At 40.2% G+C, this 13,387-nt stretch overlaps 1 protein-coding gene across 1 annotated transcript in view; it reads right to left on the reverse strand.

Annotated features, from left to right (window-relative positions):
• The window catches only part of PKP2 (plakophilin 2), a 107,775-nt gene that overhangs the window by 38,962 nt on the left and 55,426 nt on the right, over window positions 1-13,387 (reverse strand). The window lies entirely within an intron of this gene.

Genomic DNA, 13,387 nt, shown 5'->3' on the forward strand with positions numbered 1-13,387 from the left:
GTTTTTTTTTACTAACACACAGTTTATGTGCATGTATTGTATACAAGGCCTGGTGGCTGTGGGACCAGTCATTTTTTTTTTTTTTTTTTTTTTTTTTTTTTTTTTTTGAGATGGAGTCTCACTGTGTTGCCCAGGCTGGAGTGCAGTGGTGCAATCTTGGCTCACTGCAACCTCCACCACCCAAGTTCAACCGGTTCTCCTTCCTCAGCCTCCTGAATAGCTGGGATCACAAGTGTGTGCCACAGCGCTCAGCTAATTTTTGTATTTTTAGTAGAGACAGGGTTTCACCATGTTGGCCAGGCTACTCTCGAACTCCTGACCTCAGGTGATCCGCCTGCCTCGGCCTCCCAAAGTGCTGGGATTACAGGCGTAAACCACTGCACCTGGCCTGGGACCAGTCTTGAAGTTCTAATCAGCACTCTGAGATAGTGATCACCTCAGTGGTTTTAAAAAATTATGCACGCATCACCAACAAGTATAGGCTTCCTAATACTGTGTAATGTAAATTGTATGGTAAGACCCTAAGTGGTACCAGTCATATAAACACTTGGTAGGCAAAGTCAGAGTCTATTCCAAGACTAAGTAGGTACTTGATAAGACATCGGCTGATACGGAGGCAGCCTTCTTCCTCTTGTTATTTGAGATTTAGGCTTGGGCTTTTGTTTAACTCCCACCTGATACATATCAAACAGTTGGGCCTTGTCTGTGATTAACTAAGAGAAGCAGTACAGTCAGCTTGTGGTTGCACACAACAAAAGGGGAGCCTCATTTGAACTGGCAGAGGAAGAAAAACTCGATGCCAAAACAAAGCTTGTCTGTTATTCTGAAGTTAACATTATTTCCTGAAGGTATCAGCAAACATCAGCCAAAGTCAGCTGTTCATTCTGCAAAGAGAGAACACTGGGAAGTAGAACAAGGTCCTACAACCTACACATCTTGGTCCTACGGGGACAAGCAAAATCAATGGAACAAAGCTATGTTGTCATCTGTTCCACACCAAGAAATTAGAAGGTGGTAGAGGAGAAAATCTAACCTTAAAAATCCTTTAGCTCTGGCCAGGCACGGTAGCTCACGCCTGTAATCCCAGCACTTTGGGAGGCCGAGGTGGGCAGATCACCTGAGGTCAGGAGTTCGAGACCAGCCTGGCCAACATGGTGAAACCCTGTCTCTATTAAAAATAAAAAATTTGCTGGGTGTAGTAGCACATGCCTGTAATCCCAGCTACTTGGGAGGCTGAGGCAGGAGAATCACTTGAACCCGGGAGGCAGAGGTTGCAGTGAGCCGAGATAGTGCCACTGCACTCCAGCCTGGGCAACAGAGTGAGACTGCATCTAAAAAAAAAAAAAATCCTTTAGCTCTGCTTTCCTGCATTTTCTGGTTTTCCAAAAGCATTCTGAATAGTTAATTCAGCCAGTAATCATCTGGCTGATAGGCTACATTAATTTCCTCTCAATTAGCTAGAATATGTTATGTAGGACAGAATGCCAAATTCCATTTAAAATTAATTATAAACAGCAAAGTGTAATTTTAAAAATATACCTAAGAGCTACTGCAACTTGAATAAGCATTCTTGACACATGAAGGAGATGTTTGGAAGGTCAGACCAGGAATAATAAAGATGTTTAAGACCTAGAGTAGAATAGTATGATGCTCAAGCCATGCCGCCAACATAGGCAGATTTTAACCACACAATAGCGACAAAATCATCAGTTGCTTTATCCAGATGTAGCAACCCACTCACTTTTTATAATAATGAATAAAAAAAAATTTTAGCAGTCACTTTGATTATGATGATAGTCTTAAATTTTTTGGAAGAAGACTTTGTGTCATAAAATACAGTTCATAAAACACCAATTTGAGCTATACACAGATATTTTTCTTTAAACATGAAGATGGTATGAAAAGTATCTGATAAAGACATTCTTGTGAATTCTTTTTTCTGCCCAAGACTCAACTCATGAGCTAACGGATTAAGAAAGCCCAGCAAAAAGGGCCCACTTGATATAATGAGTAAAAATTAATCTTTTGTTTCCTTTCCTGATTTTTATTCCTCTATTGTTGGTATTCATGTATTTTCAGGCAGTCAATATTTATGCACTGATTAATAAGAATAAAGAGTCTCTTTAGCAAAGAGAAGTGTTACATAATTTCTGTAAAGTACAACTTTTAATCTGGACCAATCTGGTAAAGATATGAATAGGACAGTGGAAAATGTTAGTCTGAAGAACAGGGTCCTTTGTGAGGTGGTCAACCGGTTGTAGATGTGCTGCTTCAGGATCTCAGTGAGACATGTACTCTTAAAAACACTGGGTTCAGGAAGACCACGAGTGACCAGGTAAGCATAGCCATATTTCTTTTGATTTTATTTGTTTGCTTTAACAACTTAAGAACTGTTGAGAGATTTCAAAATAATGGCCTAAAACCCTGAAGCTTAGTTCATAAAACAATCATTTTTAAAAATCAGGATCTTATTTACCCATTTAAATACCACTTCCACCTTTTAAATTTACTTAAAGAAAAAGCTGGCCAGGCGCGGTGGCTCCTGTAATCCCAGCATCTTGGGAGGCTGAGGCAGGCGGATCACGAGGTCAGAAGATCGAGACCATCCTGGCCAAAATGGTGAAACCCCGTCTTTACTAAAAATCCAAAAAATTAGCTGGGCGTGGTGCTGCGCGCCTGTAGTCCCAGCTACTGAGGAGGCTGACGCAGGAGAATTGCTTGAACCCAGGAGGCAGAGGTTGCAGTGAGCCAAGATTGTGCCACTGCACTCCAGCCTGGTGACAGAATGAGACTCTGTCTCAAAAAAAAAAAAAAAAAAGATAAAAAAGAAAAATGTACAAAGTAATTTAATTAATTAAACCATGTACTTGTTTGTATATCTAAAGTAACCAACAGAAAATATGGTTATGAATTGTTATGATAGTGTAACATTAGAAATATTGCCAATTCCATTATTTATTAACTTCATATTGCTTATGTTTACACATGAAACATAAAGAGTTTAAAAAATTAGCCAAATAACTGAGGCTGAAGTTGATGATTCAGTTGTCTTTCTATTTCTGGGAAAGCCAATCTCTGGGCTGAACTATCTAGATACTTTCATCAAGTTTCCATTTTGTTTGCACTATCTCATTTAGCATTACTCTTCTAGTTTTATGGTAAATTCTTCTCCAGAAGTAAATGCATTTAGATTCTGATTTTCAATAGTAAGTTCTGGCCTCTTTTGGGGTATACATCTTACAAAAAAGAAAAATAGCTATTTGATAGTCAAGAAAATTAGACCCTGATTTAATTATCTTCTTAATTATCTGGGATTATGCACAAGGCTAGATCAAATAAGTCATGAGTATTCAGAATAAGATAAGGATGAGCAAAGGTAACTAGAATGAAAATGCATACAGGCCAGGCGCGCTGGCTCACACCTGTAGTCCCAGCACTTTGGGAGGCCAGGCAGGCAGATCACGAGGTCAGGAGTTTGAGACCAGCCTGGCCAATATGGTGAAACCCCGTCTCTACTAAAAATATAAAAACCAGCTGGGCGAGGTGCCATGCACCTGTAGTCCCAGCTACTCGGGAGGCTGAGACAGGAGAGTCGCTTGAACCTGGGAGGCAAAGGTTGCAGTGACCTGAGATCATGCCACTGCACTCCAGCCTGGTGACAGAGCAAGACTCTGTCTCAAAAAAAAATAAATAAATAATAAAAAAAAAAAAGAAAGAAAAGAAAATGCATAATCATGAAAACGTAGATGCAGTAAATTTCTAAAGTTTGGTACCAAGATATGCATTAAAAATTATATGCGGTATGTGGTTTTTTTGGTGTGTATGTGCTGGAGAAGACAGTTGTAACTGAATGCATTAAAAATGTACATGGAGACATTCATTTTCCAGAGAGTAGCTCATATTGATATTCCAAAACAACTTGCCCTTAACTCTGTGACTAATTAGAAACAAGACTGATAGTTACAGCCTTTCTTTCTAAAGGTACAGTTTGCTTCCTCTGACGACTTCCCACTCCAGCTAGATTTCCAGTGTAAGAGACAATGAAAATTTCTTTTAAGAATTTAAATAATTTTAAGTAATAAAATTTAATATCTAAAAGGATATTATACATTCAAAACACATTTACTGTATGATGACAGGTGGGAAGAAGTGAAGTTTATGCCATTTGTAGGAGAAATGCATTACAAATTGCTTTTCTTCTTTAACCAGCACACACAGGCATAAAATGCACTGAGAAAAAAGAATACGTTTTAAAATGTGTAATGACAAATTCTGGGGAAGTCTTCACAAAGCAGACTGCACCTTTATCTTTTTTTTTTTTAATTATACTTCAGGTTTTAGGGTACATGTGCACAATGTGCAGGTTTGTTACATATGTATCCATGTGCCATGTTGGTTTGCTGCACCCATTAACTCGTCATTTAGCATTCGGTATATCTCCTAATGCTGTCCCTCCCCCCTACCCCCACCCCACAACAGTCCCCGGAGTGTGATGTTCCCCTTCCTGTGTCCATGAGTTCTCATTGTTCAATTCCCACCTATGAGTGAGAACATGCGGTGTTTGGTTTTTTGTCCTTGCGATAGTTTACTGAGAATGATGGTTTCCACTTTCATCCATGTCCCTGCAAAGGACATGAACTCATCATTTTTTATGGCTGCATAGTATTCCATGGTGTATATGTGCCACATTTTCTTAATCCAGTCTATCGTTGTTGGACATTTGGGTTGGTTCCAACTCTTTGCTATTGTGAATAGTGCCGCAATAAACATACGTGTGCACGTGTCTTTATAGCAGCATGATTAATAGTCCTTTGGGTATATACCCAGTAATGGGATGGCTGGGTCAAATGGTATTTCTAGTTCTGGATCCCTGAGGAATCACTACACTGACTTCCACAATGGTTGAACTAGTTTACAGTCCCACCAACAGTGTAGAAGTGTTCCTATTTCCCCACATCCTCTCCAGCACCTGTTGTTTCCTGACTTTTTAATGATGGCCATTCTAACTGGTGTGAGATGGTATCTCATTGTGGTTTTGATTTGCATTTCTCTGATGGCCAGTGATGCTGAGCATTTTTTCATGTGTTTTTTGGCTGCATAAATGTCTTCTTTTGAGAAGTGTCTGTTCATGTCCTTTGCCCACTTTTTGATGGGGTTGTTTGTTTTTTTCTTGTAAATTTGTTTGAGTTCATTGTAGATTCTGGATATTAGCCCTTTGTCAGATGAGTAGGTTGTGAAAATTTTCTCCCAATTTGTAGGCTGCCTGTTCACTCTGATGGTAGTTTCTTTTGCTGTGCAGAAGCTCTTTGGTTTAATTAGATCCCATTTGTCAATTTTGGCTTTTGTTGCCATTGCTTTTGGTGTTTTAGACATGAAGTCCTTGCCCACGCCTATGTCCTGAATGGTAATGCCTAGGTTTTCTTCTAGAGTTTTTATGGTTTTAGGTCTAACATATAAGTCTTTAATCCATCTTGAATTAATTTTTGTATAAGGTGTAAGGAAGGGATCCAGTTTCAGCTTTCTACATATGGCTAGCCAGTTTTCCCAGCACCATTTATTAAATAGGGAATCCTTTCCCCATTTCTTGTTTTTGTCAGGTTTGTCAAAGATCAGATAGTTGTAGATATGCGGCATTATTTATCAATAAATTAGGTATTGATGGGACGTATCTCAAAATAATAAGAGCTATCTATGACAAACCCACAGCCAATATCATACTGAATGGGCAAAAACTGGAAGCATTCCCTTTGAAAACCGGCACAAGACAGGGATGCCCTCTCTCACCACTCCTATTCAACATCGTGCTGGAAGTTCTGGCCAGGGCAATTAGGCAGGAGAAGGAAATAAAGGGTATTCAATTAGGAAAAGAGGAAGTCAAATTGTCCCTGTTTGCAGATGACAAGATTATATATCTAGAAAACCCCACTGTCTCAGCCCATAATCTCCTTAAGCTGATTAGCAACTTCAGCAAAGTCTCAGGATACAAAATCAATGTACAAAAATCACAAGCATTCTTGTACACCAATCACAGACAGAGAGCCAAATCATGAGTGAACTCCCATTCACAATTGCTTCAAAGAGAATCAAATACCTAGGAATCCAACTTCCAAGGGATGTGAAGGACCTCTTCAAGGAGAACTACAAACCACTGCTCAATGAAATAAAAGAGGATACAAACAAATGGAAGAACATTCCATGCTCATGGGTTGGAAGAATCAATATCCTGAAAATGGCCATACTGCCCAAGGTAATTTATAGATTCAATGCCATCCCCATCAAGCTACCAATGACTTTCTTCACAGAATTGGAAAAAAACTACTTAAAAGTTCATATGGAACCAAAAAAGAGCCCGCATTGCCAAGTCAATCCTAAGCCAAAAGAACAAAGCTGGAGGCTTCACGCTACCTGACTTCAAACTATACTACAAGGCTACAGTAACCAAAACAGCATGGTACTGGTACCACAACAGAGACATAGATCAATGGAACAGAACAGAGTGCACCTTTATCTTAAGGTGGCAATTTTATAAGCCTGTCTCATAAGTAGATGGTCAAGAAACTATAGTAACTCAGGAAAGTGACTTTTTAGGGCTTTATGAATTCACATTTTTAATATGACTATAGTATTTAAGAATGTTGGTGATGACCTAATGATAGAATGATGAATTAAAGACTGACAGGGACATTTAAACACCTACTCATCCTTTAAGTTTGGCTTTCTCCAGAAAAAATTCCCAAGTCCCAAGGCAAAGTTAGTGAAGCAACTCAATGCTTCGATAACAGTTTATTCATCCCTCTCTTAAATCTCTTACCAAATGCATTGTCATGATCTCTTCAGGTGCCAGTTTCCTCCACTAAACCCAGAGTTCCTCCAGGGCAAAAATAGGTCCCATTCCCTTTTGAAATCTCAGAAATTTAAATAGTGGTTTGGATAGAGCAGGCCTTCGACAAGTACTCAAGGAATAACAATAGGGTTGGATAAGAGGGAGAATAAGGGCAGACCAGTGGCAGAATACCAAGAAGGCTGGACTAGCTGTCATTCTCAAATGTCTGATAGCTGGTTCTACAATTGTGGAAGAGTCTTGGGGAGGTAATTTCTTCACCTGAAGAATGAGGCCACTAACAGAAGCTCCCTAGATGTGTTTGTTTTTGACCTAAATGTTTTCCAAAACTTCACTCTCACTGCTCTTGGGGCAAGTGTTTCTTCCCTTCTCTAGTCTGATGGAGCCCCTACCATTCCTCATGGTCTTACACCTGCCCACTTGAGTGCCTACCTGAACCCTGAGGCATTTTAATTTATTACCTCTAAATTGCTTCCAGTTCTTGTCCTTTAAGAGAAGAAAGAAGACTGGGGTGGGAGGAGGGAAGAAAGAAGAAAAGAAAGAAAGAGGAGGAAAGAAGCCATAAGAATAATATGCAGAAATGATGATAAAACTTTGGCAGCAATTTCAGACTTATCCTGAATAATAACCACTGGTTTTATTTATGCTACATCCGGAGGTTTTCCCATCAGTGATGTAGAAAACAGAGTTAATAGTCAGGTCACACCAATTCCCTAGGAACCGATACTATGAGCCACAGTATAAATTCATACTAAATTAAAAAAAAAAAGGGACTCACAATAGGTAGGTGTGTGTGTGTGTGTGTGTGTGTGTGTGTGTGTGTGTCTAGCAGGGTACAGAATCAAAGAAGACAGCCATTTATTTTTTTTTCTTTTTTTCTTTTTTTTTGAAGTGGAGTCTTGCTCTGTTGCCCGGACTGGAGTGCAGTGGCGCGACTTCGGCTCACTGCAAGCTCTGCCTCCCGGGTTCAAGCGATTCTCCTACCTCAGCCTCCCGCTGGGATTACAGGTACCCGCCACTATGCCCAGCTAATTTTTTGTATTTTTAGTAGAGATGAGGTTTCACCTTGTTGGGCAGGCTGTTCTCAAACTCCTGACCTCGTGATCCGCCTGCCTCGGCCTCCCAAAGTGCTGGGATTACAGGCATGAGCCACTGTGCCCAGCCTACTTTTGGGTAATTTAAAATTCTAAGCCTATTATATAAATATTTTAGAATTTGAAATATTTGGAAGAGCAATCTGATAACTGCAATACATATTTTAACTAAGTCATACTTCTTACTCCAAGTAAATAAAGGATGCTGTGAAAAAAGAAAAAGAGATATTTTAGCAGCTTTTCTCCACTGAAGAAGAAAGAAAAAGAGAAAAAAAGAAAGAGGAAAAAAAGAAAGAAAAAAAAAAGAAAGAAGAAGAAAACATGCTGAAGTTTCATTATACTGTCCAAGAAAACAAAGGAATTGTTTCTTCTTGGAAAAGGAATGTTTTAGAGAAATATGCCTGTACCTTAGTTATCTCGATTGTGATGTTAAAGTAATCACCTAATGGAAAGTCAATGCTAGCAGCTGATAAATGTTTAACAACCAGCTTTCTGGGGCTGGGGTAGGGAGACATGTCTGACTTGTAGTGTTTGCCAATTTCTCTCTTTCTTTGTTTTTAGAGATGGGTCCATGTAGCCCAGGCTGGACCTCTGGGCTCAAGCAATCCTCCTGCCTCAGCCTCCCAAGTTGTTGAGACTCTGCTGGCACACACCACCAGGCCTGGCTTGTGTTTGCCAGTTTCTTAGTAAAATACTCCCATCATGGTTAGTTTCAAGCTACCAACATGATGTCACTGAACACGGAATTATGCTGAAATGCCAGAATCACTCTCACTTGCTGGCTCCAACACATTGGAGTGTATAATTTATTTTCCTCTCCTATCTTGGATTTTACCACTCGTTAAGCTAGTGTAGTATTACTTCAGAAAAAATTGGAAACTTACGTGGGCACATGGTTATCCCTATTGCAAAATTTGCATCACCTTTCAGTGAGTGACTTCAATTGTGAAAAGTATGTACTTCCAAAGGGACCTAAAGACAGCACCGATGCCTGTGTTAAATGCTGTTGTGGGCACATGCTCATCCTAAAGACAAATGACCCGATACATCCTCAAGGTGGGGGACCTGACAGTGCTAGTCTTTTCTGAAGGATAAGTTATGCATGTTCTCTTAGATGAGTGATCGCACCATAGAAGCTTCAGGTGGGCAGAACTGAAGTCACTAACACAAGTTCGTTAGTTATGCAAACATTTTACATGCAGAGCAGATTTACTCAGCACCACTGCCACATGCAGACCAGAAATGATCTCAATGTCAAGTCTAGTAAACGAAGAAAGTTCACTGTTGTATGCACAAGTTCTTCTCCAAAATGGACGGAAATCATTTACCATAGTAGTCTAAATCAAACGCAATGCCCAAAATACTACTCAATTTAGTTCACCGTCGGCTCTTAATACACTCTCGGCTCTGAAAATAACGCCAATGAATTTGTGGCAATTAAGATATTCAGTAACATTCATGATTTTTAAAAATACAGCTAACATTAACTCGTACTAGAACCAGTCAACATCTGTCTTAAAATTTTTAAGAGTGAGCTGTAGACATAAATGAGCAGCTACTGAGCAGACAGCTCTATGTCCTGGAATTCAGTGCTATGTGACTGCAGGTTCCAAGGAGGTCTTTTCTTACATTCTGACACATATCCTGAATATTCTCCTGGTCGCCTTTCTATTCATTGTGACAACATTTACCCTGAAGTCATCTACAATGCCATCTCCTACCTTGGAAAGGTGTCCCATTTCATATGCTTCATCTTTGTATCTTCTTGGATTATATGAAATGCAATGCAGAGTTCTACATGCACAGAACTTCAAAAAGAACAACACTGAAATGCTGATACAATGCCCATAATGACAACTGAATACGTCTGTAAATTGGCAGTATCTGACCCTGTGATGTCTTGAGACTATGAAGGGCAGGGGCCTTACCCACAAAATCACAATCTGTGGACATGTGACAAATACTAATGTATCTAGCATACCAACTAAGACCTTTGGCTTTGAAGACAAGCTTCTGGCATTTGAATTTCAACTCTGTCTACTACTAGCCATATGACTTCAGGAAAATCGCTCAACCTCTCTGAGGCTGTTTCCTCATCTATAAAATGAGGAAAACCTACCTTGTGGGGGCTGCTGCCGAGAATAAACTGAGAAAAACCTCATAAAGCATTTAGAGCAGTTTCTAGAACATAACAACAATAAATGTTAGCTATTATTGTTATAAATGAGATATATAGATGAAATCGGAATGGACAGTTTAGTAAGCATATATATTATGGCACTCACTTCCCAGATTTTGGCTATATTCTGCTTTTGGAATGTGAAATTCAAACGAGTGGTCTGGACTGTTTTGCAAACACTGTTTAAAACGGTGCTATTCTGACAGGAGTGTATTCAGCTACTATATGTTCTGAAAAATGTGTGCCAACCAAGGCATTGCTACTACCAACCAACGTATATCTTCTACTCATCAGTCATAAGGGGAGACCTACAGGAAGAGATTTGTAACTGACGCCGTTGCCTTTAGATTTTTACCTTCACAATACACCTTTCCTGTGATACTATTATCCTTCTTCTTCCCAGAAAAATTATCATATATTTGTGCTCCATACTAGCTAATTTTGCTTACAGAAGAAAAAAATTAACTCCTGTTTCTCAAAGAACTAAAAATAGCATTACCATTCAATCCAGCAATCCCATTACTGGGTGTATATACAAAGGAAAGTAAATTGTTCTATCAAAAAGGCACATGCGCTCGCATGTTCATCACAGTCCTGTTCACGATAACAAAGACACGGCTAGGTTCCCATCAGTAGGGGACTGGATAAGGAAAATGTGGTCCACATGCACCATGGAATAGTACACAGCCAAGAAAAAGAATGAAATCATGTCCTTGGCAGCAACATGGATGCAGCTGGAGGCCATTATTCTAAGCAAATTAATGCAGCAACAGAAAACCAAATATCACATGTTCTCACTTGAAAATTGGAGCTAAACACAGGGTACAAATAATAGACACAAAGATGGGAACAATAAACACTGGGGATTTCAAAAAGCAGGGAGGGACAGAGCAGGAAAAAGGGTTGAAAATCCATCTATTGGGTACTAAGTTCACCATCTGAGTGATGGGCACATTAGAAGGCCAAACCTTGGCATCACGCAATGCACCTGTGTGGCAAACCTGTACGTGTACTTCCTGAATTGAAAATTAAAAAAAAAAAAAAATTAACTCCTTCATGTGATCCTCAAGAACCCCACTGTCTGGCTTCAGCCCATGTTTCCAACTTCTGTTTGATTACTTTCTACCACAAACTCCAGACTCTTATCAGACTTGATTATTCACCAAATTCACCATGCATTTTCAATTGTTCACTCATTCATGTATTCATTTTATTCAAATACCTTTGCTTACTTAGTATATGCTGAAAACCTTGCTAAGAATTAGGCATTAAAAATGTTTTTTAAATGCATAGGCTTAGCTTTTATGGCACAATCTATCAATAGTAGAAAAGGTAGGTAAACAACTATCATAAAACAGCAACGTGACAAAATCAGTAATGGTGGTGACTTGCCTATGAATTCCCGTTTGAACCCTCAGGAACAAGCACTAGCTTTTGCTGGGGAAGCTGGAAAATGTTTCATAGAACATTTACGAACATTATGAACTTTATCTTTGACTTTAAATCATTAGGAGATTAAGTATTCAACAGGCAGATAATAGAAAATGTTTACCTGGCAAATAAAATTAAATAAAGTATTGATATGAAAGTACTATGACATCTAAGGAAAAGCAAGCACTTCGGTGGGCGTGAAGTATACTTGTGGGAAAAAAGGTGGTAATGAAGGTAGTGGATAGACTGAAAAAGGCTGTGTATGCTGTGATGGACCAAGGTGTCTTCCATTTTTGTTTGGTTCACCCAGTAAGTTCTTCCACCCCTTTTCTTATGGTAACAGATCTTGCTGTCCTTGCTGTAATAGGAGGTATCTGATCCAGGCTTGGACAATCCAGGCCAACAGTGGCTCAAATGATGTGCCCCTTTCTGAATCAAGGCCAGGAAAAAACTGTCCCTGTGATTGGCACAATCATTTTAAGAAAGATGTGCACTTTTTTTTTTTTTTTGTGGCTAAGCAAGGGCTGCCTACGATTAAGTTATCTGCTCAGTAGAGAAGGTTTGTTTGCATTTGCAGAAAATGAGCCCACCGGCCGGGCGCGGTGGCTCACGCCTGTAATCCCAGTACTTTGGGAGACCGAGGCAGGCAGATCACGAGGTCAGGAGATTGAGACCATCCTGGCTAACACGGTGAAACCCCGTCCCTACTAAAAATACAAAAAATTAGCCGGGCGTGGTGGCGGGCGCCTGTAGTCCCAGCTACTCGGGAGGCTGAGGCAGAAGAATGGCATGAACCCGGGAGGTGGAGCTTGCAGTGAGCCGAGATCGCACCACTGCACTCCAGCCTGGGGGACAGAGAAAGACTCCGTCTCAAAAAAAAAAAAAAAAAAAAAAAAAAAAAGAAAATGAGCCCACTGTGAAGAAAGAAGAGCAAGCAGAGCTGAGATACAAACAGAAGAAGAGTGAGTCCCAGGAATGCTGAATTCTGTCCCAAAAAGGGAATATGGCCATGGTTCCTGGTATACTTCCTTCACTTCCTCAAGTGACCTGCAATATCTCAGCCACATGGGCCAATGAATTCCGACTTGTTTCAGTGAGTTTAAGTTCGGTTCCCACCATTTTCAATGGAAAGAGTCCTAATACATCTGTCATACTAAGAACTCTGTTTTATGTGGTAAGGCAATGGGAGCCGGAGAGAAACTAAGACGTGAAATGTGTTCAAGCAGGTGAGTGATGGATCAAAGTGCACTAGAAAAGCAGATTCAATGGGCAGTACAGAAGATGGATTCGAGGAAGGCCACTTAGGCACTTCTTATGCCTTTCAAGAATGTGGTCCTTTATCTTTAGAGAATTTCTGACTACCAAAATAGTCCAGCAAGGCCCAGTTCACTTGACACCTCTTCTCTAGTGCCCTTCTGATCTCACCAGACGCCATGAATGGTCCTTTGTTCTGCATTCCCGCAGCACTTCACTTGCACCTTTGACATACTAGTTCGCAAACTTCAGTGACTGTCAGAATCACCTAGAGGCTTGTTAAAACTAGATTGCTAGGCCCAACCTTGAGCGTTTCGGATTCAGGAGGTCTGGGGTGGGACCTGAGAATTCTAACAACTTCCAGGTGGTGCTGGACCTGTGGCCAGCTTTGAGAACTGCTGCTCTAACACATTTCATTGTAGCTGTCTTCTAGTTCACTTGCTTATCTGTGTCCCCTGCTCCACTAAACATTCCTTACGGACATTCTTGTTTTGTATTTTTTGAGAGAGGGTCTTGCTCTGTCACTCAGGCTAGAGTGCAGTGGTGCAGTCACGGCTCACTGGAAGCTCAACCTCCTGTGCTCAAGAG

Source organism: Nomascus leucogenys, chromosome 23 (assembly GCF_006542625.1).
Source record: "Nomascus leucogenys isolate Asia chromosome 23, Asia_NLE_v1, whole genome shotgun sequence".
Classification (NCBI taxonomy): domain Eukaryota; kingdom Metazoa; phylum Chordata; class Mammalia; order Primates; family Hylobatidae; genus Nomascus; species Nomascus leucogenys.